The sequence below is a fragment of the Lycium barbarum genome, chromosome 2 (assembly GCF_019175385.1).
Source record: "Lycium barbarum isolate Lr01 chromosome 2, ASM1917538v2, whole genome shotgun sequence".
In the NCBI taxonomy this organism is placed as follows: Eukaryota; Viridiplantae; Streptophyta; class Magnoliopsida; order Solanales; family Solanaceae; genus Lycium; species Lycium barbarum.
Window position 1 is genome coordinate 8,433,185 of NC_083338.1, and position 13,294 is coordinate 8,446,478.

Below are 13,294 nucleotides of genomic sequence, written 5' to 3' on the forward strand. Positions count from 1 at the left end.
ATAAATCACTATGAATAATATCGAAAGGCATACAAGTGTTCGAATTAGATGGAATAAAAGGCAACTTAATATGTTTACCAAGCACGCAAGAACGACAAATACTAGATCAACTAGAATTATTACATTTAATGCTTTTATTGATCCTAAGAGAATTCAAAATTGACGCTCCCGGGTGACCCAAACGATCATGCCAAAGAGAAGAAGTCAAAGCAGCAAAGGTTGATGGAGAATTGGTTGTGTTTGTGATGGTGGTGGTGATGGGATATAGATCGCCCCGGCTCTCACATCTCATTATTGGCATCCCCGTCTGAAAATCCTTCACAGAAAACCCATATGGATCAAAATTAACAGTCACAGAGTTATCAGTAGTGAACTTTCTAACTGAGATTAAATTTTTAATGAGTTTTGGGGCGTGAAGGACATTTTTCAACGATAAAGGAGGGTTTGGGGGAGGTAAATGAGTATGACCACAACCATGAATTGGAATTGAATGACCATTACCAACATCAATACCATGATGATGATTGCTCAAATTAGAATAAGACGAGAGATTACCATTCGTGGATATCATGTGAGATGTGGCACCGCTGTCCATGTACCACTTCTGATCCAGAGGATTCATAGTCATCGTATGCATTGCTGATTCGATGTCCGTTGGAGCATAAGATGGGGCATACATCTGCTGATACGGGGCAGCAGCAAACGCCTGCTGCGGAGGCTGGGGAGTAGGGCCTAGTATGCCCGGCTGTTTAGCCGAGGGGCCCTGCGCAGATGTCGTCCAAGTTGACAGATATGGGCAAGGTGGCACGGCCCATTGGGGCATCCATCCCCATGCATAATTCGGAAGCTGCCACGGGTGAGAAGAAGGGTGACGCGGCCAGCTGCCTGGCGGTGGCTGGGAATTTCCGCTGCTGTGACCGCGGCTGCCACCACGGCCGCCTTTACCGCCGCCGTTACCACGGTCAGCGTCGTTCCTACGGCCAGAATTGCGGCCTTCGTTGTTATTTTTGCCCTTGTTATTCACAGCATGACCAGAAGTGTGAGTATTATCAAAAAAAGAAGTGGAACCCTCACCACCTGTGGCAGCCACCATCGCCGAAGGAGTAGTGTGGGCCGCCTGCATCGCCTGTTCTCATTCCTCCAGAACGAGTGAGGAGCGCGCCTCGGTGAATGGAGGCAATGGTTTGCTGTGACGAATCTGCGTTCCCACACCCTTGAACGCTTCGGTGAGACCCGAAACAAGCTGAAGAACAAGCTGAGAATTTGAAACTGGAGCCCTCACATTTTTTAATTGATCGGAGATGCTCTTGAGCCTTTGACAATACGCGGACGCGTTTGGGAAGTCTTCCATCCTAGTTGTGGAAAACTCTTGTTCGAGCATGACGGCACGGGAGTTTTGATGGTCCTGGAAGATGTCACGCAAGCGAACCCAGGCTTCCATGGCCGTTGCTTCAGGTTCAAGAACAGTAGTAAGGAGGTCATTCGAAATCGTGGAATAAATCCACTGGAGCACAGTCGCATCAAGAGTCTACCAAAGTTCTTTTTCGTCATCGGAGGGAGGGGCTGCCTGCTTCCCTTTCTCTGGTGCGATGATATGGTGTATGACCTTATGGGATTTGGCGTGGATTTTAAAAAATTCAGCCCATGTACCGTATTGTGCATTCTCCATTTCAAGAACCACAGGAATGTGATTACGGATGTTGGAGACGGCGAAAGCGGGGTGGAAGGATGATTTTGAGTCAGACATAGTGGCGGAAAGAGGGTGGCAGCCGTGACGGAGCTAGGGCAGCGGAGAGGAGAGAGGAGAAGGAAAAATAAAACCCTAGACTGCTGATACCATGAAAGAATTATTTTCCGTAGTTTCCTTTCATTCCTTGAATTAGTTAATATACAAAAATATCCTAACTTAAAATAGGAGATTACAAATATACAAAATATTCTATCCTAAAATAAGAGATTACAAAATATTACAAAATATTTACATAATCTATCACGTAGATACACGACCCAAACATTTGGATTTTTTATTTGGTCAACTCAACTGTTTTTTATTCAAAACGGAAAAAGGATAATATAGAACTTACTACATTGAAATCCAATTCTAAAAGTAAACGATTAAAATCAAGAAAATAATGTAATATTATAGCAAAGTCATGCTTTAATACAACGATTTTGCGAAAGTATATTTCAAATTGAAGCGATGTGCATTAGGAGGCCACTGATTGTGAAGAGGCGTTGGTGCAGGTTGGCTGCAGCACCGTAAGCTATATAAGACAGTCGCGTTCCATTTCACCAAAGTTGATTCTGACATATCTACACTTGAATGGTATAGCTAGATATAATCTTAAGATGGTGCCAAGTGAAAGAATCGCCGAATAAAAATTACTCATCTGTCCTAATTTGTGTGATACACTTTCCTTTTTAGTTTGTCCCAAAAAATGATTCATTTCTATATTTAGAAATAATTTAACTTAAAACTTCCCCTTTTAGCCTTAATAAAATCATTTATAACACACAAATGTCTATGACTTGTTTTAGATCACATGTTTCAAAAGTCTTTATTTCTTTCTTAAACTCCGTGTCTAGTCAAACTATATCACATATATTGGGACGGAGAGAGTACTAACTATAAAACGTTAAGGTTATAAAGTATTCAGAGATGTGAATTGCTTATAAATACACTTAATGGGTAGCCCGGTGCACTCAGCTCCCGCAATGTGCAAGGTCGGGGAAGGGCCGAACAACAAGAGTTTATGCGCAAGGTCGGGGAAGGGCAAGCTAAGGCAAGGCTAAGACAAGACATGGCATGGCATGACCGAGACAAGGCAAGATGTGGCACGACAAGGCAAGGCAAGGTTGTTGGCATGAGCTAGGCAGTATCATGGGCGAGCTAGGCGTGCAGCAAAGGCAGGCATGTGCACAAGGCATGCTGCGCAGGCTAATGGCAGGAAAGGCGAGCATGGTGCCAAGCATTGGTGCCAAAATGCTACAAAGACTCGCGCAGGCGCGCGGCACATGCAAGCAGTTGGCAAGTTGAGCGGTTTTCCTCATTTTCGGATAAAATGGCCATGTTGGCACTGCCTTAGTGGGAATTTACCTCACATGCTTAGCCCATGACTAGGTTGTTGTGGCCTATATAATGTCATACCCCAACCTTGGGGAATGGCCAGCACCCTGCACCCAAAGGGTCGAGAGAACCAACTGTGATATCTAAACCCTGTAACGTGAATCATAGGCCGACAAGGCCGCTGAATAACAATAGTAAGAAGTACATCATAACAACCTGCAAGCAAAAAAGGCCTAACAACACATATATGCATAACTAGGGCCGACCAGGCCACAACCAAGAAAGACAACTAGTCAGAAGGTCAGCAAGGCCAAACACAATACCTGGACACTGACTGATAGTCTGTAAGCCTCTAAGAGCACTAATATGCAGCAACTGGTCGGGACAGTGGCCCTGACATAGCCATAGCCATACTCGTAATACATACATACATACATACATATATATATATATATATATATATATATACCTGACCAGCAACTTCGGAGAATGGAGTGCGAACATCCCTGTTGAACTCTGGTATCCTACTGAGAAAGGTACACCAATCCGTCTACCGTACCTGTGGGCATGATCACAGCGCACAAAATGCGTCAGTACAAAAGATGTACCGAGTATGTAAGGCGGTAAGCATAAACATAACATAAGCATAAGAGATACAGATAACTTGGGAAAAGATGTAGAGACAACCTGCAGCTCTGAACAAGGCCACTGAAGGCGACCATAATCATCACATAAATGTAAATGCATGCCCGTAAAATCATTCCTCACTGTGGAGGCATATATCATATCATATAACAATAATAAATCCCTCTATGGGGTGAGCTCATCTTCATAACATCATATTTGCCCAACTGATCAATGGCAATGCACAGCTACATGTCTACCCGGCCGCGCTACAACACGGCTCGATGAAGAAAGAAATACATCTAGGTGCACAGCTATGTGCCTACCCAGCCGCCTAAAACACGGCTCGGTAAAGAAAGAAACATGTCTAGGTGCACATATAAGTGTCTACCCGGTCAACTATAGCGCGACTCGGTAATGAAAATAAATACATATATATAAGTGCAATGCAAGACTGACCTCAGAAGAGATATCATAAAAAGAGTCGGAGTGACCTATCGTCGTTACCCTCCGACTATCATTATTATCGCTACGTTTATCATTATTTGATCATTAGGCCAAAGAAGTAAAAGTACAAGGAAACATCTTGTTATGAATTATTCACGAGGCCAAAGTTAGCCAAACTCTTATGAAATATGATCGACACAACTGTTACGGAAAGAGTGTGCCAACGAGAGGTTCGTCACCTTGGAGCAATAGACAAGAAGATAAGGATTAACTCAATTAAAGGAAGTATAATCAACTCAACTTTGATGTGAAGAGTACCATAACTAATATCATTCTTCATTCGATAAACAAGAGGGATACGAAATGTGAAAGGTACTTCAATACAAGTTATTCATGAGAAAAGGGTAAGCTTAACCATTTTGGGACATAATCGACACAAGTTGAACGAAAAGTCTTTTAATCGATAGCCAAAAGGAGATGTGGACCATAATTTGGTACAAGTCATAGATGAGTATGTGTCAGCTCAATTATCATGGAACGTGATCGATCCAAGTTAGCGGAACAACTTTTCAATGAAACGTCATTTGAAATCTAGTCATGCCACAAAGAGAATAGAAAGCCCTACATACCTCATCGATGGAATTATATACATTTCCCCAAATCCTCGAACATCTTACGAATGATTTCCTACATAATACAGACTATTCAAGATCAAAACCAAGGTCATAGCTTATAGAAATCTTCATTTAGACATTTAATCGAGAAACTTATAGGCCCTTTTTGTAGCGAAATTTTCCCGTAAAACGCTACCAAATTCTACTTTTCTACCTCTCCTCTTCAATTTGATCCCATCCATATCACCATAACTCCAAATAACACAACAAAACCATATAAAACAGCCCAACAAATAAGCTAAGTTCATGAAAGTTTCATAAGAATATAGAAGAGCTTGTTCTATGGGGGTTTTCACCAATTTCTATGATCAATTACTTGTAGAAGTTCAAAGAGATCAAAAGGAAGTTAAAATATACCTTAGGTCATGAAAATCACTTCAAACTCCAAGTTACTTCAAAGCAAGGTTTTCCTTCGAAAGGTGAAATAGTGAAGAAATCACAATTTCGAAGTTGTCATGTTGTTCTTCATGTTAAAGTTGATATATTTGCTCTTGGTTTGGATTGAGATTGATGGAGGATTAATTGAAGAGGGTTTGAGGGTTTTCTAGGTTGGGGATGGTGAGAAAATGGAAGAAAAATTCGTGCAAGGGCATATATATACTTGGGCAAATTTAAAGCCACCGACTTTAGCATACTGTTCCCGCGGTAGTTTGCGTCCATGGACGAAAATGCGAATATCTCTCTACTCCGGTGTCATGTCGACGAACGGTAAAATGCAATGGAAACTAGACTCGTAGACCTTCGATTTGGTAGGTGGATCACCCCGTAACTCCAAGTAGATTGAGAGAAAATCTCTGAGACATCTTGTTATACCCCGTATTTTCGCATGCTCAGAAAAATTCGAAATAATTTTGACTTGTAAGAAATAAGGCCATAATTTGATCTCTATTTAAAATATGTGTGTTGTCTATCAAATGTTGATATGAAAATATCGAGGAAGGCTAAGGGCAAAAATTGAAGTTTCGGGAATTAGCAAATAAGCCCCTAAATGAATTGGGCTAGAAAAAAAAAACAAAACAAAACAAGAGGGCCCAATTCCTAGGGGTGGCCGGCCAACTTACATGGCCCAAGCCCATGTGACTAATCAATTAAGTTATTAAATAGATAAGGGTCCAAATGGTTCATTCTAGAACCAACAAGATTAAAAAAAAAAAAAAAAAAAAAAAAACTTTGAGAGCAACAAGAAAGGCCTCTTGGCCGAATTGAAAGAAAAATAAATAAATTGTGGAGCCTTAATCCTTGGGTTGAAATCTATCTCTTTTGAATTCCTATTAAGTTGGAAACCCTCTTCAAGGTGATACAAAGTTGGATGCAAAAGAGTACTTTTTTTACAAAGAGGAGAATTTGGAAAAAGGTAAGAATTTCACTCCTTTCTTATGGAAATTTATATTGTTATAGTGAGTAGAATTTAATGAAAAATATGGAGATGTGGTGTGTGGTGTGTGAGCCGTGTGTGTGGGGGGGGGGGGGGGGGGGGTTGTGGCCGTGTGGTGCCCTTTTTGTGAAGGGAGATGAATTGAGTTTGTTTAGTATGTTAAACTATGTTGTTGTGACCTTGTGATGTGAATGAAGATTTATGGTTCTAGTTAGCATGAAAAATTTGTTGTTGAGTTGTGGTCGGAAAGTATGTGATGTTACTATAGATTATGAAATTATGGAAATGGAATTGTTAAAGTGTAATTGTGGTTGTTGTTGATGAAATGGGAAGATGAAAAATAATGTGTTGCGAATGTTGTGTCGAAGGTTGGAGATTCCGGATGAATTCTAGTCTTGGTGGGATTTTTTGTATATTTTGTACAATGGTATGAAATGCCTTGAAATGCTTTTGAATGATCTTGAATTGGTAATGAATGTGTATGTGTCGATATTGGCTTGAAAAATTCGTAGTTAAATTGAATGTCGATGAATTATGTTGAAAGGAAGGTTACTAGTGTTGGAACGCATTTTAGATTGGTCTTTGATGTTATTGGTTTGGTTGTTGGTATTGTTGGTATGGTTGTTGATGAATTTGGCCGAGTTTAATTCTCGGGGATGTTGAATTTACAGGGGAGGTGCTGCCGAAATTTCGGTAGACAAATACTAATTAGAATTAAAAATTCTAAGTACTAGTAGCTATTTTTTTGGAAAATTGATAACATTATTGTAAATATTGGAGAGCCCGAGACCTGAGTCGGGATTTGTTGGCAAGCGATCGAGATTTGGTAGTGAGCGATCGAGGTATGTAAGGCTTAGCGTTCTTCCTTTTTGGCATGACCCTTATGAAGTAAATGAATAATATATATATATATGTATGTATGTATGTTCCAAAGAAAATTCTACTCTTAGAGCCACTAGGATGACCTATGTCTTTGATTTCCATGAACTATTTCATATGACTTGTCACATACTTATGATGTTTGAAATATTAGTCGGTACGCTTCCGGATATGGTTTGGAAAATATTTGATATGGCCAAAGTTTGGATATGTATATTTTAGAGATGTGCATATGATTTTAAGGCTCCATTTGAAGTACTCTATAAGGTTGTTTGAAAGCTTCTTAAAAATAAATGATACTTAATTTTCAAGAAAATGACCTATGAAGTGATTTCGAAAGTTTGGTAATTTAAAAGCTCGCAGCATTTGTATAATGATTCCGATGGACTCTATACTTACTTTGAGCCTTCTGCTATCAGTATATATATTTATTCGTCGAACCTTGGAATTTATTTACGTGTATGCATATGGTTTCCGCACTACTCCGCTCGTGCCTATTACTATGATATCGTTTGCCGGGTCCCGGGCCGGTTTTGTGATCGTGCGCACTATGTGATATTCGGCAGTATGATGTGTTACGGTTCCCGAGGCCTCGCCATAGGGTCGGGTTTTGCTTATATACGGCGTTATGATGTGATATGATATATGACATGTTTTGGCGTTGTGATGCGTTATGATGATATGATATGTTCGGGGTTTGTACGGAGATCTGAAACTTTCTGGAGTATGATGTGTTGTGGCGCCAGTGTCGGAGTGGCGACCACGTTCCTGAGCCGTATGCACGATTTTTATTTGCATGATATATATATATGTGTGTCTTCTGCACAGATTTTGATATATTCTTCGATATCCATATTCTGCACTCCTTACTTTGGTTATGATTCTGACTTCAGTATTTCATGCTTTACATACTCAGTACATATTTCGTACTGACCCCCTTTCTCCGGGGGCTGCGTTTCATGCCCGCAGGTACGGACGTTCATTTTGGAGACCCCCCCAGTATAGGATAAATACTCTGCCACTTGGATCACTCCTTTTGATTCGGAGCTTATATTTTTGGTACATATCTTCTGTTATACCCATTCTGTATATATGACTATTTGGGTACGGCGGGGCCCTGTGCCGTCATATGTTTTGTCATGTTTTGTAGAGGCCTGTAGTCATGTACGTGGGTCATGGGTCATGTTTGTCCGTGTGTGATTATGATCTGCGTCTTAATGCGGTCCCGTTTACTATTATGGCCAAATGGCCCATCTGTTTGTATATGTGCGTATATCTGGGCGATGTCTATTCCGCCAGTCTACAGGGTTTGATATGGTGCTTCTCTACGGGCAACCGCTTAAGACAATATTTGCTTCCCGTATCTGCTTTAATTAATGTATGCTAAGTTTGATTAAGTGTGGGATGCGATCATCCGGCATGTAAGTCTGTTTGGGTGTCCAAGTAGGGCATTAGTCGCGGCCCACGGGGCTGGATCGTGACAGAAGTGGTATCATAGCGGTTTGTCCTCGGAATGTCTATAGGCCGTGTCTAGTAGAGTCTTGTTTATCGATGTGTTGTGCACCACATCTATAAACAGGAGGCTACAGGACATTTAGGGTGTTACCTTTCTTTGAATCTTAGATCGTGCGATAGAGCTGTGCTATTAGGATGACTCTTTTCTGACCGGCTGTTATATTGTTTTTTCAGTGATGCCTCCAAAGAAGGCGACGGCTGCCCAGAAGGGAAAAGCAGTGGCAGGAGAGACCAGTCAGGCACAGAGAGCTACTCGGACTCATACTCAGACTACGTCTGATACTGCGTCGCAGTCAGCGGGCTCCACTATGCCGTCATTATCAGAGGAGCCTGGAGCAACTCCACCATTAGCCCCAGAGACTCTAGCACCCGAGCCTCCATCTCCTCAGCCAGGGGCGGAGGACAGGGCGATGAGAGAGGTTGTGCAGTTATTGACGACACTAGTAGCAGGTCAGGCTCGCAGACGCGGGCTAGGAGGTGATGATATGGACAGACGTGACAGTCTGAGGGTTCGGGATTTCTTGACTTGTGGTCCCCCAGAGTTTTACGGGTCAAAGCCCGATGAGGACCCCCAGGATTTCATCCGACAGATGCAGTGCTCGTTGAGATTGGTCAGGGCTTCTGAGACCGAGTCTGTCGAGTTAGCTTCACACAGATTACGAGATGTTGCGATCAATTGGTACGAGTCATGGGAGCTGTCCAGAGGTGAGGATGCTCCACCGGCCGTATGGGATGAGTTTTTAGCCGCCTTTCTCAGCCTCTTTTTGCCCCCAGAGTTGCGGCGGGCAAGAGTTGATAGATTTCTGCAGCTGCGGCAGAGAGGCAGGAGTGTCCGAGAGTACAGCTTGGAGTTTGATTCTTTGGCTAGATATGCACCTGCCATAGTAGCTGAGATGCCTGATCGGATGCACCGGTATGTGATAGGATTGGATCGTTATTTGATTGACAGCTGTATGGCGATGACATCGCAGACTGGTATGGACATTGCCCGGTTACAGGCTTATGCGCAAGGGATGGAGGACCGGCACAGAGAGGATTAGTCGGGCAGAGATCGTGATAGGAGACCGCCCAAGCGGGCTAGGTCAGCCGGGTATTCTGGAGAGTTTCGAGGCGGGCAGCCTCAGCAGCAGCAGTCTAGTAGATATCCTCCTTCGTCAGGCCAAGGTACACAGTCTACGGGTAGACGATTTGGCAGTGCAGGGTATTCTGGAGCGGGTCAGAGTTCCAGAGCCTCAGGTTCTCAGACGAGCAGAGGTCCCAGTCAGTCCAGGCCACCTATGCCCCGATGTTCTTATTTTGGGAGGTCGCACCCAGGAGAGTGTTACAGGGCCACAGGTGCCTGTTTTTCTTGCGGCCGCCAAGGACATGTTATGAGAGACTGTCCGTTGGCGGGTGGTTCTGGTAGTGCAGCTCAGCCGACCAGATCAGCTGCTGGTTCGTCTTCTACTCCTTCAGCTATACGCCCTGCGGGGCGAGGTATGCCAGCACCAGGGAGCCGCGGTAGAGGCCGTGGCGGGGTTTCTGATTCTAGCGGTCCTTCGAACCGCATTTATGCATTGGCTAGCCGACAGGATCAGGAGGCGTCGCCAAATGTGGTCACAGGTACATTATTGGTCTTTTCTAGAGCCGTATATGCATTGATTGATCCAGGGTCTACTTTATCGTATATTTCTCTCCTCGTTGCTAGTAAAATTGGGATAACACCTGAACGTATAGAACCATTCGAGGTAGCTACGCCGGTTGGGGATTTTATTATAGCGAGGCAGGTATATAGAGATTGTTCTGTGATTATATGTGGTCGTTGCACTAAGGCTGATTTGGTAGAATTAGATATGATGGAATTTGATGTTATTATGGGTATGGACCGGTTAGCCTCCTGTTATGCTAATGTTGATTGCCAGAAAAAGGTGGTTCGTTTCCAGTTTCCAGGGGAACCAGTTATAGAATGGGCAGGAAATACAGCATCGCCGAGAGGTAAGTTTATTTCATACCTCAAGGCTAAGAAGATGATCCAGAAAGGGTATATCTATCATTTGGTTCGAGTGCATGATACTAAAGCAGAAACACCTACTCTCCAGTTAGTTCCGGTTGTTAATGAATTTCCAGATGTGTTTCCGGACGAGCTTCCAGGTCTTCCCCCTGAGCGGGAGATAGATTTTACGATAGATGTATTGCCAGATACCCAGCCTATATCTATTCCTCCTTACAGAATGGCACCTGCAGAATTGAAAGAATTGAAGGAGCAGCTGAAAGATCTATTAGAAAAAGGCTTCATCAGACCTAGTACGTCGCCCTGGGGAGCGCCGGTATTGTTCGTAAGAAAGAAAGACGGGTCGCTGCGGATGTGTATTGATTACAGACAACTAAATAAGGTGACTATCAAGAATAAATATGCCCTTCCCCGAATTGATAATTTATTTGATCAGCTGCAGGGTGCTAAATATTTTTCGAAGATAGATTTGCGTTCGGGCTACCATCAGGTGAAAGTACGATAGGCAGATATTCCAAAGACTGCTTTCAGGACCTGGTACGGGCATTATGAGTTCAGAGTGATGTCTTTTGGGCTAACTAATGCCCCAGCAGTGTTTATGGATTTGATGAATCGGGTATTCAGGCCGTTCCTCGACATGTTCGTGATTGTGTTTATTAATGATATACTTGTTTATTCACGATCAGCAGAGGAACATTCAGATCATCTGAGGACCGTACTTGGCACACTTCGGCAACAGAAATTATATGCTAAATTCTCTAAATGTGAATTCTGGTTAACCTCAGTGGCATTCTTGGGGCATATTGTCGGAGCAGATGGTATTCGGGTTGATACACAGAAGATCGAGGCTGTACAGAATTGGCCTAGGCCACGACACCGACTGAGGTACGCAGTTTTCTGGGATTGGCCGGATATTACAGGAGGTTTGTGGAGAATTTTGCTTCTATTGCGGCACCATTAACAAAATTAACTCAGAAGGCAGCAAAATTTCAGTGGACCGATGCTTGTGAACGCAGTTTCCAGTTGCTGAAGGAAAATTGATTACAGCTCCAGTTCTAGCTCTTCCTGAGGGGCCAGACGGGTATGTTATTTATTGTGATGTTTCTGGTATTGGGATAGGTTGTGTACTAATGCAGCACGGTCGAGTTATAGCCTATGCTTCCCGGCAGCTCAGACCGCACGAGAGGAATTATCCCACCCATGATCTGGAATTAGCAGCGGTGATTCATGCTTTGAAGATATGGCGGCATTATTTATATGGGGTCCATGTTGATATCTATACGGACCACAAAAACCTTCAGTATATTTTTAAGCAAAAGGATCTAAATTTGCAGCAAAGAAGATGGCTAGATTTATTGAAAGATTATGATGTCGATATTTTGTATCATCCGGGAAAGGCTAATGTTGTAGCAGACGCACTTATCCGTAAATCTATGGGCAGTGTGACCGACGTGCAGCCAGAGAAGAAGGAATTAGTTCGTGAAATTCATCAGTTAGCCAGCCTTGGAGTCCGTTTGGCCGATTCTGGAGATATTGGGGTTTCTGTCCGAGAAGTTGCTGAATTATCAATTATGGAAGAGGTAAAACAGCGTCAGTTTGAGGATCCTATTTTCGTACATTACAGAGATACAACCATTGATAAGGAAAAGACCCAATTCGAGATGTCACCTGATGGGGTATTGCTATATAGTGGCAGGTTATGTGTGCCTGATGTTGCAGGACTGCGGCGACAGATTATGGGAGAGGCACATTATGCTCGGTATTCTGTTCATCCTGGATCCACAAAAATGTACCACGACCTCAGATGCTTATATTGGTGGGATGGTATGAAGAGAGATATCGCAGAGTTCACTGCTCAGTGTCCGAATTGCCAGCAAGTTAAGATCGAGCATCAAAAGCCCGGCGGGTTATTGCAGGAAATGGAAATCCCAACTTGGAAATGGAAAATAATTAATATGGATTTCATTACAGGTTTACCGCGCACTCCACGCAGGTATGATTCTATTTGGGTTATTATTGATAGACTGACGAAATCAGCCCATTTTCTTCCGGTCAGGACTACTTATTCGGCTGAGGATTATGCCAAATTGTATATTAAAGAGATAGTAAGGCTTCACGGAGTTCCTATATCTATTATCACCGACAGAGGTGCTCAGTTTACAGCAAATTTCTGGAGGTCATTTCAGGAGGGATTAGGGACTCAGGTGAGTCTTAGTACAGCATTCCATCCTCAGTCCGACGGACAGGCCGAGCGTACTATTCAGACGCTGGAAGATATGCTACGGGCCTGTGTTATTGATTTCAGAGGTAGTTGGGAGGATCATTTGCCGCTTATTGAATTTGCCTATAATAACAGTTATCATTCCAGTATCCAGATGGCACCGTATTGTGAGGAATCCCCTCTGGGTCCTACATACTCAGGTATTGTCTATGCCAGGGTACAGCCCGTCCGCCCAAGGCCTTCGCCCCAACCCTCATTACGCTGCAGCGCTACGGGGTATCGAACGCGGAACCTCTGGCTCCTTTACATTCCCCAGAGGGAATCGCCTCTTACCAATTGAGCTGCAGCTCAATTGGTAAGAGGCGATTCCCTCTGGGGAATGTAAAGGAGCCAGAGGTTCCGCGTTCGACCCCCCGTAGCGCTGCAGCGTGAAGAGGGATAATGGGGCAAGCCCCTGTGTGGATGGGCTGTACCCTGGCATAGACAATACCTTGAGTAGTGG

General features: G+C 43.3%; 1 pseudogene; it reads right to left on the minus strand.

Annotated features, from left to right (window-relative positions):
- Positions 1 to 1,132: 1,132 nt before the first annotated feature.
- On the minus strand, positions 1,133 to 3,814 carry LOC132628315 (uncharacterized; annotated as a pseudogene).
- Positions 3,815 to 13,294: the final 9,480 nt, after the last annotated feature.